This window comes from Coregonus lavaretus, assembly GCF_964263955.1.
Source record: "Coregonus lavaretus genome assembly, contig: HAP1_SCAFFOLD_430, whole genome shotgun sequence".
Taxonomy (NCBI): Eukaryota; Metazoa; Chordata; class Actinopteri; order Salmoniformes; family Salmonidae; genus Coregonus; species Coregonus lavaretus.
Window position 1 is genome coordinate 363564 of NW_028166829.1, and position 15655 is coordinate 379218.

Genomic DNA, 15655 nt, shown 5'->3' on the forward strand with positions numbered 1-15655 from the left:
CCCCTGTCTGCACCGATAGAAAAAGACGCGGGAGGATGGAGGTAGCCATCATGGCCGCTCTCGTCTTCCTTTAGCAGCACGCGAAACTGCCTCTTCCCTGTCCAGATGCCTAGGGCGTCCTTAATGTCTCTCACTCCTGGCAAGATGGTCACATACCGGCTGAGGTAGCACACTAGCGTTTCTTCAGTGACCCAGGGGTTGAACATGTGCACGGTTAGCACCCTCAGATTGTGCCTACACAGGGACTCAACTTGAAAGCTACTGAGGGCGGGTGCTGTCGAGTTCGCTCGGAAGAGCCCTCTCACCTCCTCCAGCCTGGTGATGGTGTAGAACGACACATCATAAAACTTATCCGGTGTGTTTTGTTGCAGACAGTGCACATCGTCTGGTGTCAGCCTTAGAGGTCCAAAAAGAACGTCCTTTCCAAAAATAACTCTTTCCATCAACTTTTCTTTTCCAATCCATTGAAAGCGCAGCGTGTTCTTCAGTCCGGCGGCTACCGACTGTGACGTGGACGATGACGACATCGCTCCACCTTCAGGATCTCCTTGGTACTGCAGCTTGATCTTGATCTTAGCCAAAAGGGCCTAACAGATACTACACTTGATCTTAGCCAAAAGGCCGAGAAGCGATACCGCAATGCTTTCGGGAGGAAGGAGCCCTTCTCGGGCACGTCATATTCGATGACGTTTACACAAAACGTAGCTCTGTAAACTGTCCGCCAAATATCAAAGATAATGATTTAAAGAAAATCGTGTCATAGATTGGGAGTTGATCAACGTTGGGAATAACCACTTTTGACTGTTACAAAGTAACAAATTGGTAGGTTCGGAAGTCACGTGGTCATCTGACCTCCAATCGGAAATGACAGAAAGTGTTTATAAATTAAATCCAGATTAACAGCTAAATCGGAATAATAATATATGAAATACGGGTGGGGGAATCAATTTAGAGATAATAATATCTACATAACATTTGATCTTATATCACATATCTCTGGTAGCGTTGATGCCACAAGGGAACTGAAGCAATTGTCCACTTGGTGGCGCAAGTGTTCCACCGACCGTCGCGTTTTCCAAGCAGTCCTGTGTGGTCCATCCAACTACATTTGAATGTTGAACCACTTGACTTCAATACATCATCAACGCAAATAATATGAACAATAAAAATAGCCTGTCTTTATTTTATATGTCGGTAGAGCCTTGTACGATAAGACCACGGTGAAGAGGCCTTCATAAAGTTGCCCTCCTAAATTACTAGAGGCCAAACTTCAAAGATGTCCATGGCACTGGACTGCAGTAAGAGCTAGGCCTACAGTGCGGCCTACGGAACGGTCCTGGCGTATGGTCCTGGCTGCCTAAATGTTTCCTCCACATAATAAACTGTACAAACATGGCACTTTAGAGGGTTACTTTTACAATTAGCCTTACTGAGTCACTACAACAAACTTCCTATCATGGACATGAAATGCCATTAGGCCTAATGAAGATACCGTATATGTAAGTTACTTAGTTGGTGTCTTGTGAATCAACTGGTATGCGCAATAGGGTTTAATACTTCCCCTGTGTTTTACAAATGTTCCATCCCGAGAATAAATCACTTTTCTCCTGCTGTGTGAGACTGCTGTCTCCTGGCTATCAGCCCTGTGTTATGTGGGCAGCTTGTCTCTCCCTGTTCTGTTTCCCTTCCTCCTTGTTTTGTCCCCTCTTTTTCTGTTGTATGTGTGTTTGTCCCCTTTATGTGGGTGTGTCTGGAGTGGAGCAGGGGGCGGGCTCAGGATCTGCCTCTCCTGTGCAGCTGCGGGTTGTTTCCAGTGATTCCTGCCTACGCAGCTGCATCCTATTCTCTCATCAACCTACACTACTTATTCCTGGGCATGGCTCTCCACCGGCGCCAGATCGTTGTTCTTACCAGAGCGGTAACTTGGCTCACCAGTATGTTATTTTGTCTTAGTCTTCAGCCTGGCTCTCCCCTCTCCTTAACCAGTTGTTTGTTTTGTCTTCAGTTCGGACATACCTCCCAACCTGCCTGCCTTCCTGCCTGTCGGTCTGCCTGCCTGCCTGCCTGCCTGTCTGCCTGCCTGCCTCAGCCACTCCTTCCTCCGGAGCCGACTAGCCCACTCTGTTCCTTTACTTCAGTTGTTTTTTGGACTATGACAATTTTAACTTTTATTAAATATTTTTGTTTCTTCCACTCCCTTTGTCGTGTTTGTTTCTCTGAGTGCTGGGTTGAACCATAGCCTTAACACCCTGTCTCTGTGTTTGACCAAAACTGGCTCTCCTTCAGCGCCATGGAGTGCACAGGTATTACGGTTGCTGTCCTTTCAGCACAACAAGCCTTTCACATTTGATGTGACACTGTTGTTGTCTCTATTGGTGATAGTGTGATAGTGGTGCTGGCTACCATAAGCTGTGCAAACAGTGCATTATGTTCAAATCAAATTGTATTGGTCACATATACATATTTAGCAGATGCTATTGCGGGTGTAGCGAAATGCTTGTGTTTCTAGCACCAACAGTGCAGTAGTATCTAACAATTCACAACAATACACAGAATACACTCAAATCTAAAAGTAAAATAATCGATTGAAGAAATATATAAATATTAGGATGAGCAAGGTCGGTGTGGCATAAAATAAAATACAGTAGAATAAAATACAGTATATATATATGTGATGAGCAAAGCAAAAATATGTAAACATTATTAAAGTGACTAGTGTTTCATTATTAAAGTGGCCATTGATTCCAAGTCTATATATGTAGGGCAGTAGCCTCTAAGCTGCAGGGTTGCGTAACCGGGTGGAAGCCGGCTAGTGATGGCAGGTGAGTTACTGCCGCTCTGATATCCAAAAGTTATTTCCGGCTGTAATGTAATAACACAAAAAAAATACTGGCCAAATAATGTAAGAAATACTGCAAAGTTGCTTAGGAGCTAGAAGCCATATCTGTTGGCGCCATCTTCAAAATTCTATGTGTCATGTTGTGTCCATGCGGGTTCTGTCTGTGTGCGCGGCAGCCCGAAGCGCGGCCTGTTTGATTAATTCATAATGTCATCAAAAAGCATTGCTCCTCCTTCACGAGAACTAGAATGGGCCGACTACAGAATATATAATGTCTGGCGTATTAAGTGATGCTGTTCTGTTCTTTTCATGTTTTTTTTTTTTATTCAACTTATTGTTAGATTTTTGGTCCCTCTGAAGGCCTAGGTCCTATAGTCACGGTCTGTTTGTGACGTCAGTGTGTCATGTACAGGAAAAGGGTCTTTAACCACTTCCTCAAAATAGTCAGAAAACTCAAGAAATCCGTCTTTAATGTTTTTGCCGAAGAGATCTTAGTGGTGCAATTTTACATTTAACTAAGATGTTTGTTGCAGTATTTCTCAATGAAAAAATCTGCATGAAAACGACTCATCTCTCATTTAAGGACAAATACATTATTGAAGAATACCTACTGTTGACCAATAACCCCCTTCCCCTTCGGCTACAGACTTCGGCTTGACTCGAGGAAAAAAATATGTGTGCCAGAACAGCTGAAAAAACCCTTACCGTAAGTCCAAAACGAAAACAAAATGTTGTCATAAGATATGCACAAACTCTTCCCAACTGTTTCGGCTGGGAAGCATGCTGACTCCTTAAAGGCTCACAAAAAGTCTGTCTAACAATGGTTTCAGTAGTCCTACATTGTCACAAGGTATAGATTATACCCCTATTTAGACCTGAAGTAGCAGACTGTCAATCATCTGGATTTAGACTATGTCGGACTACTAAAACCATTTGTAACAGAATTTTAGCTAGTCTGCCTAGTTAAATAAAGGTTAAATAATAATAATAAAATATTTACATGCTAAAATCTCCACTGTAAAACACACGGGGTGTTCACTCCTTAGACCTACCTTCCTTTCTGCGTCGGACTTCGGCCTCATGTCTGGGGTGGAAAATCTACTTCTGAAAGTACCATGCTTAGATTCATACACAGCCACAGTTTCGATGCAAACAAGACACACTGGTTTGGCATTGGAGAAATATGATGAATATATTTTAATAGAACAGGTAGGCAGGGGTGGAAAAAGTACCCAATAGTCATACTTGATTAAAAGTAAAGATACCTTAATAGAAAATGACTTAAGTAAAAGTGAAAGTCACCCAGTAAAATACTACTTGAGTAAAAGTCTAAAAGTATTTGGTTTTAAATATACTTGAGTTTCAAAAGTAAACATAGTTGCCGACCCCCATATATTGTAAATTAAATCTGGTTGGTATAAGATTGAAATGGGAAAATAATGTACCTTTGAAAACCCTATGAAATAGCTCCCCAATACCGTCTGATGCATATATTTAATGTATTACATGAATGGTGACCACAGCCCTTCCGACAATACATTTAAATTATGACAGATCTGGCCGTATCTTCTCTCTATGTTTCTAAAGAATACCATGGTACTACCATGTCAGGAAAATACCATGGTACTGGTGCAACTACCATGGTGTGTTCCTGACATGGTAGTACCATGAAATAAATACCATGGTACTATCATGTTTAGGGGTGTAATGATTCATCGACTACATCGATGTATCGATTTATATTCATATGATTCAACTACATCGATCTGTGCGCGGCGAGTTGGCCTTTTGGACAACATATATCGATCTAATATCGTTTTAAAATGTAATAAATCGATTGTATCGATACTAGGAAATAACCCATTGGATTTAAGCACGTCAGACTTTATATGCAGGGGTGCACATAACTGGTACGCAGATACGCAAGCGCGACAAATTACTACGCGCCTTTGCGTACTTGACCGATCTTCTCATCTAACCTTACACATGACATGTTGCTTGTCAACTACTGTCAGGGATGTCCAAAAAGCAACAGACATTAAGCAGCCTTTTTGGCGTTTCGCCACCTACAAAGAAACGCCAACTGGAGCCAGAGCCGAAGAAATGTGGTGCAAGATTTGCCGCTCAAATCCACATCTAGCAGACAAAACAGGTGCATTTTATAAAGGCTCAAAGAATTTCAACAATCCTTTATTTGACAAACATGAAAAGAGCAAGGAGCACACGAATGTGGCGCAAGCCATTGCTAAAAGCTAGCCGAGAATAAATGCATAAAGCTAAACACGCACGTCCCATGTCTTCCTATTCTGAGGATGTTCCTTTACTGAATGCTTTTTGATGGATCTGAGGACATCACAAAAACTGAGCAGGAAATAGTTTACATTGTGTCCAGCAACGGAGAGTTTACTTCGGACTTTATTGGACTGATTGAATTGGGTGCTGACCGAACCGCACAGGCCATAACAGACGGACTCGTGAGACTTTTCCAGGACACAGGCTTGGATGACTGGACAACAAAGTTGCACAGACGGGGCTGCTGTCAACGTAGGTATGGGTAAGTTTCATAATACCAGATGGCCTGCATGGAGGCATGAAACACTGTTAAAAATAGCAAGACTATTGCCAGCCATTAAAATGCAACTGGTTACCAGGTATTTATTTCAGTCACACTGGTTGAATTTTTGGCTAAAAGGTTACTGAATCGATTTCAAGTCACTGAATCGTTTCGGATCGTATCGTTCTAAATGAACCAATATCGTCCTTGAATCGTATCGACAACCACGAATCGTGATACGAATCGAATCGTTGTTAAAACGAATCGTTACACCCCTAATCATGTTCTTTTGGTCACTATAGTGTCATGTTCTTGGAACCATTCCTGGACAAGCCTTGTTGCATGGGGCATAATCCTGCTGAAAGAAATATATTTGCAGATGGATACACTGCTGCCATGAAGGGATGCACCTGATTGGCAATGATGTTTAGATATCCTGTGGCATTCAAACGTTGCTCTAATTTGATCAAGGGGCCCAATATGTGCCATAAAAACACACCCCCCACCACCATCCTGCAATGCTGACACACGGCATGGATGCATGTACTCGGGGTTTCCTCCATACCTTAGTCCTCCCGTCTGCATGAAACAGCAGGAACCGGGATTCATCAGACCAGGCAATGTTTTTCAAAATCTCCAGTGTCCAGTGTTTTAATTCCTTAGCCCACTGATATCATATTAAGAGCAGAAGTAAGGCTTCTCTCCTGTGTGTGTTCTCTGGTGAACTTTTAGCTCAGCTGATGTTGTGAAGCATTTTACACAGTCAGAGCATGAGTAAGGCTTCTCTCCCGTGTGTATACGTTCATGTTGTTTTAAGTTGCCCAGTTGAGAGAAACTTGCCCCACAGTCAGAGCAGGAGTAAGGCTTCTCTCCCGTGTGTATACGTTCATGTTGTTTTAAGGTGCCCAGTTGAGAGAAACTTGCCCCACAGTCAGAGCAGGAGTAAGGCTTCTCTCCTGTGTGTATACGTTCATGTTGTTTTAAGGTGCCCAGTTGAGAGAAACTTGCCCCACAGTCAGAGCAGGAGTAAGGCTTCTCTCCTGTGTGTATACGTTCATGTCTTTTTAAGTTGCCCAGTTTAGAGAAAATCTTCCCACAATCTGAGCAGGAGTAAGGCTTCTCTCCTGTGTGTGTTCGCTGATGAAGTTTTAGCTCAGCTGATCTAGTGAAGCATTTTACACAGTCAGAGCAGGAGTAAGGCTTTTCTCCTGTATGTATAGGTTTATGTTGTTTTAAGGTGCCCAGTTTAGAGAAACTTGCCCCACAGTCAGAGCAGGAGTAAGGCTTCTCTCCTGTGTGTATACGTTCATGTGTTTTTAAGTGGTCCAGTCGTGAGAAAATCTTTCCACAGTCAGAGCAGGAGTAAGGCTTCTCTCCCGTGTGTGTTCTCTGATGAACTTTTAGCTCAGTTGATGTTGTGAAGCATTTTACACAGTCAGAGCAGGAGTATGGCTTTTCTCCTGTATGTATACGTTCATGTTGTTTTAAGGTGCCCAGTTGAGAGAAACTTGCCCCACAGTCAGAGCAGGAGTAAGGCTTCTCTCCTGTGTGTATACGTTCATGTTGTTTTAAGGTGCCCAGTTGAGAGAAACCTGCCCCACAGTCAGAGCAGGAGTAAGGCTTCTCTCCCGTGTGTATACGTTCGTGTGTTTTTAAGTTGCCCAGTCGAAAGAAACTCTTCCCACAATCAGAGCAGGAGCAAGGCTTCTCTCCTGTGTGTGTTCTCTGATGAACTTTTAGCTCAGTTGATCTTGTGAAGCATTTTACACAGTCAGAGCAGGAGTAAGGCTTTTCTCCTGTATGTATACGTTCATGTTGTTTTAAGGTGCCCAGTTTAGAGAAACTTGCCCCACAGTCAGAGCAGGAGTAAGGCTTCTCTCCTGTGTGTATACTTTCATGTGTTTTTAAGTGGCCCAGTCGAGAGAAAATCTTCCCACAGTCAAAGCAGGAGTAAGGCTTCTTTCCTGTGTGCACTCTCTGATGAACTGTCAGACCCCGTGACGTTGTGAAGCTTTTCCCACAGTCAGTGCAGGAATACAGATTCTCTCCTGTGTGTATTTTTAGGTGTATTTTTAACTTTGATAGAATTGGGAAAATCTCCTCACAATGTGGGCAGTGGTGAGACCTCTTAGCTCTGTGATCTTCCTGCTGTTGCTCTCTGGATGTAGAGAATGTTTCAATAGGGTCACCTGTGTCAACAACATAAAAGAAAAAGTCAATTGGTGTGATATGCACTGAGTGGACAAAACATTATTAACTCTTTCCATGACATAGACTGACCAGGTGACAGCTATGATCCCTCATTGATGCCACTTGTTAAATCCACTTCAAATCAGTGTAGATGAAGTGGAGGAGACATATTAATGAAGGACTTTTAAGCCTTGAGACAATTGAGACATGGATTGTGTATGTGTGCCATTCAGAGGGTGAATGGTGTGTTTTAATCAAATCAAATACAAAAGCTGAAGAATATACGCACATTCAGGTAATCAAATCCACCATATGCACTGAGCTTGTCTGACAGGTTGAAGCAAACTAAATAGTAAATAAATGATAAGCGTACCAGAGAGTCTGTTGTAATGTTTTATTGTTAAGCCTTTATTACAGCAAAGACTAAAAACAGTTACATTGATCCCTGAATGCAATTTCCGAAATGGAACAGTTTATTTATTGTTTACGCTAATTATTCAAGGGTTGCTTTGTTATTTTAAAACCAAAAATGCTTGATTGCATTTCAATGACTTGCATGCTGTGTGATGACATGAACAAATGAATGATTGATACAGTAGCCTATATACAGTGTGTAAGAGTATTCCAAGATAAATATACAACGCAGGGAATTAACGATACATTTTTCAGTTCAACATCTGTTTAGTATCTATGTAGGGGTTCCAGTCCGGGACTCATACAGTGAGGGAAAAAAGTATTTGATCCCCTGCTGATTTTGTACGTTTGCCCACTGACAAAGAAATGATCAGTCTATAATTTTAATGGTAGGTTTATTTGAACAGTGAGAGACAGAATAACAACAAAAAAAATCCAGAAAAACGCAAAAATTTTATAAATTGATTTTGCATTTTAATGAGGAAAATAAGTATTTGACCCCCTCTCAATCAGAAAGATTTCTGGCTCCCAGGTGTCTTTTATACAGGTAACGAGCTGAGATTAGGAGCACACTCTTAAAGGGAGTGCTCCTAATCTCAGCTTGTTACCTGTATAAAAGACACCTGTCCACAGAAGCAATCAATCAATCAGATTCCAAATTCTCCACCATGGCCAAGACCAAAGAGCTCTCCAAGGATGTCAGGGACAAGATTGTAGACCTAAACAAGGCTGGAATGGGCTACAAGACCATCGCCAAGCAGCTTGGTGAGAAGGTGTCAACAGTTGGTGCGATTATTCGCAAATGGAAGAAACACAAAAGAACTGTCAATCTCCCTCGGCCTGGGGCTCAATGCAAGATTTCACCTCGTGGAGTTGCAATGATCATGAGAACGGTGAGGAATCAGCCCAGAACTACGCAGGAGGATCTTGTCAATGATCTCAAGGCAGCTGGGACCATAGTCACCAAGAAAACAATTGGTAACACACTACGCCGCGAAGAACTGAAATCCTGCAGTGCCCGCAAGGTCCCCCTGCTCAAGAAAGCACATATACAGGCCCGTCTGAAGTTTGCCAATGAACATCTGAATGATTCAGAGGAGAACTGGGTGAAAGTGTTGTGGTCAAATGAGACCAAAATCAAGCTCTTTGGCATCAACTCAACTCGCCGTGTTTGGAGGAGGAGGAATGCTGCCTATGACCCCCAATAACACCATCCCCACCGTCAAACACGGAGGTGGAAACATTATGCTTTGGGGGTGTTTTTCTGCTAAGGGGACAGGACAACTTCATCGCATCAAAGGGACGATGGACGGGGCCATGTACCGTCAAATCTTGGGTGAGAACCTCCTTCCCTCAGCCAGGGCATTGAAAATGGGTCGTGGATGGGTATTCCAGCATGACAATAACCCAAAACACACGGCCAAGGCAACAAAGGAGTGGCTCAAGAAGAAGCACATTAAGGTCCTGGAGTGGCCTAGCCAGTCTCCAGACCTTAATCCCATAGAAAATCTGTGGAGGGAGCTGAAGGTTCGAGTTGCCAAACGTCAGCCTCAAAACCTTAATGACTTGGAGAAGATCTGCAAAGAGGAGTGGGACAAAATCCCTCCTGAGATGTGTGCAAACCTGGTAGCCAACTACAAGAAACGTCTGACCTCTGTGATTGCCAACAAGAGTTTTGCCACCAAGTACTAAGTCATGTTTTGCAGAGGGGTCAAATACTTATTTCCCTCATTAAAATGCAAATCAATTGATAATATTTTTGACATGCGTTCTTCTGGATTTTTTTGTTGTTATTCTGTCTCTCACTGTTCAAATAAACCTACCATTAAAATTACAGACTGATCTTGTCTTTGTCAGTGTCAAACGTACAAAATCAGCAGGGGATCAAATCCTTTTTTCCCTCACTGTATACACATATCCTTTAAAAAAATAAAATGTTCCTTTATTACTTTCCAACCCCACCACCCCTCCCCTAATTGGAGTAAACTAGTGAACAACAACACTTAGGCCTCTACTTCCAGCTTATACATACTATATACATTTTATGGACACAGTCAATTTTACAATAGTTCTATTTTGTTTGTTTTTACTCCTCAACCTCTCTGATCATTTTCATGATGTCCATCCGGTTTGCGTCTGTATGTCATATCTTTCAAACTGTGCTCTTTCACAAAAGTTCTTAACCTATAACTGATAGAAGAATTTGGTAATGACTAATTATTACACTCCACTTTGTGGAATGTGTTAGAATCATGAGACTATAATCTAATAATGTGTGTGCGTAGGACAAATAAAGATTATGACATTGTGTTACTATTTAGCAATATGAGTAGGAGTTAGGCCAGACAACAAAGGAGAAGGAGAACTGTTAGGCTTGACAACTTGTGACAACTGTGAAACCAAGATAAGGAAATAGGCCTCCCAATTTAGGGAGGGGAGGAAACCGTTAGGCTTGGAAGAGATTATGAAACATGTTGCAGGATATGATAATGATTTATATGTGTACAGTGGAAAAATACAGCCCGCCTAAAGCGGGGTGGGACTTTTACTCTGATGTGTGTGTATAAAAGATGGACTCTGAACTTGAGAGGGCAGAGCGCTCTCAATGAATAAAAGGCTGACCATTGCAGAATTGGGTCATTGTTTAATTTATTTAAACTAGAGATTTACACCTCGGGAATTATTCAAAGATTTAAGAAGTGTTTGACTTCAACCATTGAGATAACAATTCTCGTGACAATAACCTACATACTTATTAACTTAACTAGGTCTTTCCTTACAGCACTTAACCACACGACTGGACAATAATCAAGATAAGACAAATCTAGAGCCTGCAGAACTTGCTTTTTGGAGTGTGGTGTCAAAAAAGCAGAGCATCTATTACAGACAGACCTCTCCCCATCTTTACAACCATTGAATCTATATGTTTTGACCATGACAGTTTACAATCTAAGGTAATGCCAAGTAATTTAGTCTCCTCAACTTGTTCAACAGCCACATCATTCAATACCAGATTCAGCTGAGGTCTAGAACTTAGGAAATGATTTGTACCAAATACAGTGCTCTTAGTTTTAGATGTTCAGGGCCAGTTTATTACTGGCCACCCATTCCAAAACAGACTATACTGGTGTCATCCATGCAAGTCTCAGTAGCATAAAATAACATCTACCTTCTCATTGAAACAGTTCATCATGAAACAGTTCTACTGCAACTTTTCATGCACAGTGGGAAGTTGGAATTAACCTGCTCTTACCATGAGAAACAGATTTCCCAATCTTCTCATCCTCTTCTTCATCTTTAATGTTGACATTCAGCTCCAGTGTTTGACTGCAGTCTTCCAGCTTCACTGATGCCATCTCTGGTGCCTGCGGTGCAAACTGGACTCGACTGTCAATCAGGACCCAGTGACTGTAGGTTTGGACTCAGTGTGGAAGGAGAGAGGCAGGCTGGGTTTGTCCTCACTGTTGATGTTACAGGCCTCAGACTTAATCCTAGTCGGCCTGTAGTAATAAAGAGAAACAGACAACAGTCTTGACGGTTCTGGAACTTTCTTTATCCTCAAAAAATATATTATATTTCTTCTTGTTCAATTACCTAATTTCAACAGATCAGGTAGCTAAACACTGACAAAATAACATTCATTCACAATAGACAAGTGCACAAAAATTACACAAAGCAACTGCAGAAATGAATAAATGACTCAAAAACTATTTAGGACAATGTTTCAGTTTGTTTTAAGCAGCACTATGAGCTATTTTCCTTAATAACCTTATCTTCACTGTATTTTTTCACTCAAAAATAATAATATTCACGGACGGCCAGGGACACACTCCAACACTCAAACGTCATTTACAAACGCAGTATTTGTGTTTAGTGAGTCCGCCAGATCAGGGGCAGTAGGGGTGACAATGCGTGATATCGATAGGTGAGTGAATTGGACCATATTGCTGTCCTGCCTGAGCATTCGAAATGTAACGAGTACTTTTGGGTGTCAGGGAAAATGTATGGGAGTAAAAAGTACAACTTTTCTTTAGGAATGTAGTGGAGTAAAAGTTGACAGAAAATATAAATAGTAAAGTACAAATACCCCAAAAACAACTTCAGTAGTACTTCAAAGCCTTTTTACTTTTACATTTCAGTCATTTAGCAGACGCTCTTATCCAGAGTGACTTACAGTAGTGAGTGCACACATTTTTCATACTGGTCCCCAGTGGGAATCGAACCCACAACCCTGGCGTTGCAAGCGCCATGCTCTACTAACTGAGCCACACAGGACTACTTAGTTACTTTACACCACTGCCAATTGTATTTCCTGTTCACACCATAGTAACAATTATAGATAAAGATAGAAACAACTGAACGTGTCTGAATATTGCTACACATGTAGAAAACTGATAAACATTACATTCAACTTCAAAACAGTAGTGCGACCGTGAAATTGTCTCTCTCTCATGCACCTGCACTGCTACCCCATTCATAGACGCTAACTGGTTTAGTGCCTCTTGATGATAGTATCTTCTGACCGGGGGAGTTTTGTTAAGAGCCTCAACATTAACACGCATCGCTTGTGGTACGTTTTTGTTGGCAATCACAGAGGTCAGACATTTCTTGTAGTTGGCCACCAGGTTTGCACACATCTCAGGAGGGATTTTGTTCCACTCCTCTTTGCAGATCTTCTCCCAGTCATTAAGGTTTCGAGGCTGACGTTTGGCAACTCGAACCATCAGCTCAATCCACAGATTTTCTATGGGATTAAGGTCTGGAGACTGACTAGGCCACTCCAGGACCTTAATGTGCTTCTTCTTGAGCCACTCCTTTGTTGCCTTGGCCGTGTGTTTTGGGTCATTGTCATGCTGGAATACCCATCCACGACCAATTTTCAATGCCCTGGCTGAGGGAAGGAGGTTCTCACCCAAGATTTGATGGTACATGGCCCCGTCCATCGTCCCTTTGATGAGGTGAAGTTGTCCTGTCCCCTTAGCAGAAAAACACCCCCAAAGCATAATGTTTCCACCTCCATGTTTGACGGTGGGGATGATGTTCTTGGGGTCATAGGCAGCATTCCTCCTCCTCCAAACACGGCAAGTTGAGTTGATACTAACTGTAAGTCGCTCTGGATAAGAGCGTCTGCTAAATGACAAAAATTTAAATGTAATGCCAAAGAGCTCCATTTTGGTCTCATCTGACCACAACACTTTCACCCAGTTCTCCTCTGAATCATTCAGATGTTCATTGACAAACTTCAGACGGCCCTGTATATGTGCTTTCTTGAGCAGGGGGACCTTGCGGGCGCTGCAGGATTTCAGTCCTTCACAGCGTAGTGTGTTACCAATTGTTTTCTTGGTGACTATGGTCCCAGCTGCCTTGAGATCATTGACAAGACCCTTCCGTGCAGTTCTGGGCTGATTCCTCACCGTTCTCATGATCATTACAACTCCACGAGGTGACAACTTGCATGGAGCCCCAGGCCGAGGGAGATTGACAGTTATTTTGTGTTTCTTCCATTTGCGAATAATCGCACCAACTGTTGTCACCTTCTCACCAAGCTGCTTGCCGATGGTCTTGTAGCCCATTCCAGCCTTGTGTAGGTCTACAATATTGTCCCTGACATCCTTGGAGAGCTCTCTGGTCTTGGCCATGGTGGAGAGTTTGGAATCTGATTGATTGATTTGCTTCTGTGGACAGGTGTCTTTTATACAGGTAACAAGCTGAGATTAGGAGCACTCCCTTTAAGAGTGTGCTCCTAATCTCAGCTCGTTACCTGTATAAAAGACACCTGGCAGCCAGAAGTATTTCTGATTGAGAGGGGGTCAAATACTTATTTCCCAATTTATAACATTTTTGACATGCGTTTTTCTGGAATTGTTATTCTGTCTCCCACTGTTCAAATAAACCTACCATTAAAATTAGACTGATCATTTCTTTGTCAGTGGGCAAACGTACAAAATCAGCAGGGGATCGAATACTTTTTTCCCTCACTGTATGTTTGTGAAAGTGATGAGTATTGACGTTTCTCAATGTTAAAACAGAGCATCGGAATTGTAGTTTACACAGTGCCAAATGTGGACAAATGTAATGGCTTAAAACTCTACATACGGAGAAGGGATTTAGAGAGCTACTGCACTGAAGTCTGTTAAAGGGCATGTAGCAGCTATTTCTCAATACTTTAAACACATATAATAGTAACTTAGAGCACCCCCAGAAAACATTCACAAATTACAAACTCATAAATACATTTTTATAATACTGTAATATTGTTCTAAAAGTTGAGTTTGAGGTTCTCCAAATCAAATACTAAAACGTATAGTCCAACTTGATGCGCACCAGTTTACCATGGACTGTAGGCTACAGCAGGCTCACCGTTTACGATCTTGTTTTAGGGCCTTTCCGGCCGTCTTCGTGGTTATATGCGGGAAGCATAAATTGTACCATTGTAAGCTAATAAATACTTATCCAAGTTAGAACTCATGTATATTTATGCAATAAGGCCAGAGGAAGTGTGGTATATGGTCAATATACCACGGCTAAGGGCTGTTAGGCACGATGCATTGCCTCAGTCGCCTAATTGCTATTATAAACTGGTTACCAACATATGTAGAACAGTAGAAAATATATATATATATATTTAGTCATACCTGTGGTGTACGTCTGATATACCACAGCTTTCAGACAATCAGTATTCAGGGCTCGGACAACCCCGACCACCCAATGTATATTTACTACAGTAAAATAATATACTGCACCAACTACATAAATATCTGATAGGGGGCATTATCTTCTACGTGGACATTAAACGAACATCAAAATGGACGACGCCATTTTAACAGCTCGTAAGATTACATTTTTACACAAAACCAATAACATGTCAAACGAACACATTAATCTCAAATTGATCCTTTATTAAATTACATTGACTAAAGTATTTACATTGACGAAAGTATTTACATTCACTCAGACAAATACCAAATCTCTAGCTATGTGACTTTTTTTTTTTATCACGTTCTTTCACTCATTCGGTTTGACACAAAAATAACACATAACTTTACCAAATGGGATAATACCTTGACGTATTTGTTAACTAGCATGTTATGACATGTTCTTTCGACATTATAAAGTTTAAACGTGCTATTACATACCTCTAGTAATACATTTGAAACAGACACAAAGTTGTCGTCTTGACAGCACGTCTGGCGCATTCTTTATTCTGAATAATAGGGCGCGCCAATCCGGAACTTCCTGTTCCCCCACTACCACAGTGCAACATCGACATCTATTGGACTGATGGACTAACTACCTCTTCTTATTATTATTTAGTATAATGACTTTCACGTAATGTGTATGCCGCCAGCTACTGTTCGGTTAGTATCCTGGATAAATTTTTTTATGTCCATTGAGGAAAAGGGGGACAAACTACATCACACAAAATAAACACATTTAAAAAAGTCACAGTCCAATCCAAATCACATCCCTACACAGGCCATCCTCCTCAGGTAATTTCATTAAAAAAATTAAAATAGTGAATCATTTAAAAAGTTTTTGTTTTTAGATAAAACTATAAATATATATTAATATGTCACCAAATAATTGATTAAAACACACTGTTTTGCAATGAAGGTCTACAATAGCCTCAACAGAACTCTGTAGGGTAGCACCATGGT

At 41.5% G+C, this 15655-nt stretch overlaps 1 long non-coding RNA gene across 1 annotated transcript; it reads right to left on the bottom strand.

Moving 5' to 3' along the window:
- Nucleotides 1-4036: 4036 nt before the first annotated feature.
- On the bottom strand, nucleotides 4037-15203 carry LOC311114239. Its single transcript, XR_014611085.1, has 3 exons — nucleotides 15134-15203; nucleotides 11251-11497; nucleotides 4037-7582 (listed from the first exon to the last, which is right to left on the bottom strand). It is a non-coding gene; the product is annotated as an uncharacterized lncRNA (long non-coding RNA).
- Nucleotides 15204-15655: the final 452 nt, after the last annotated feature.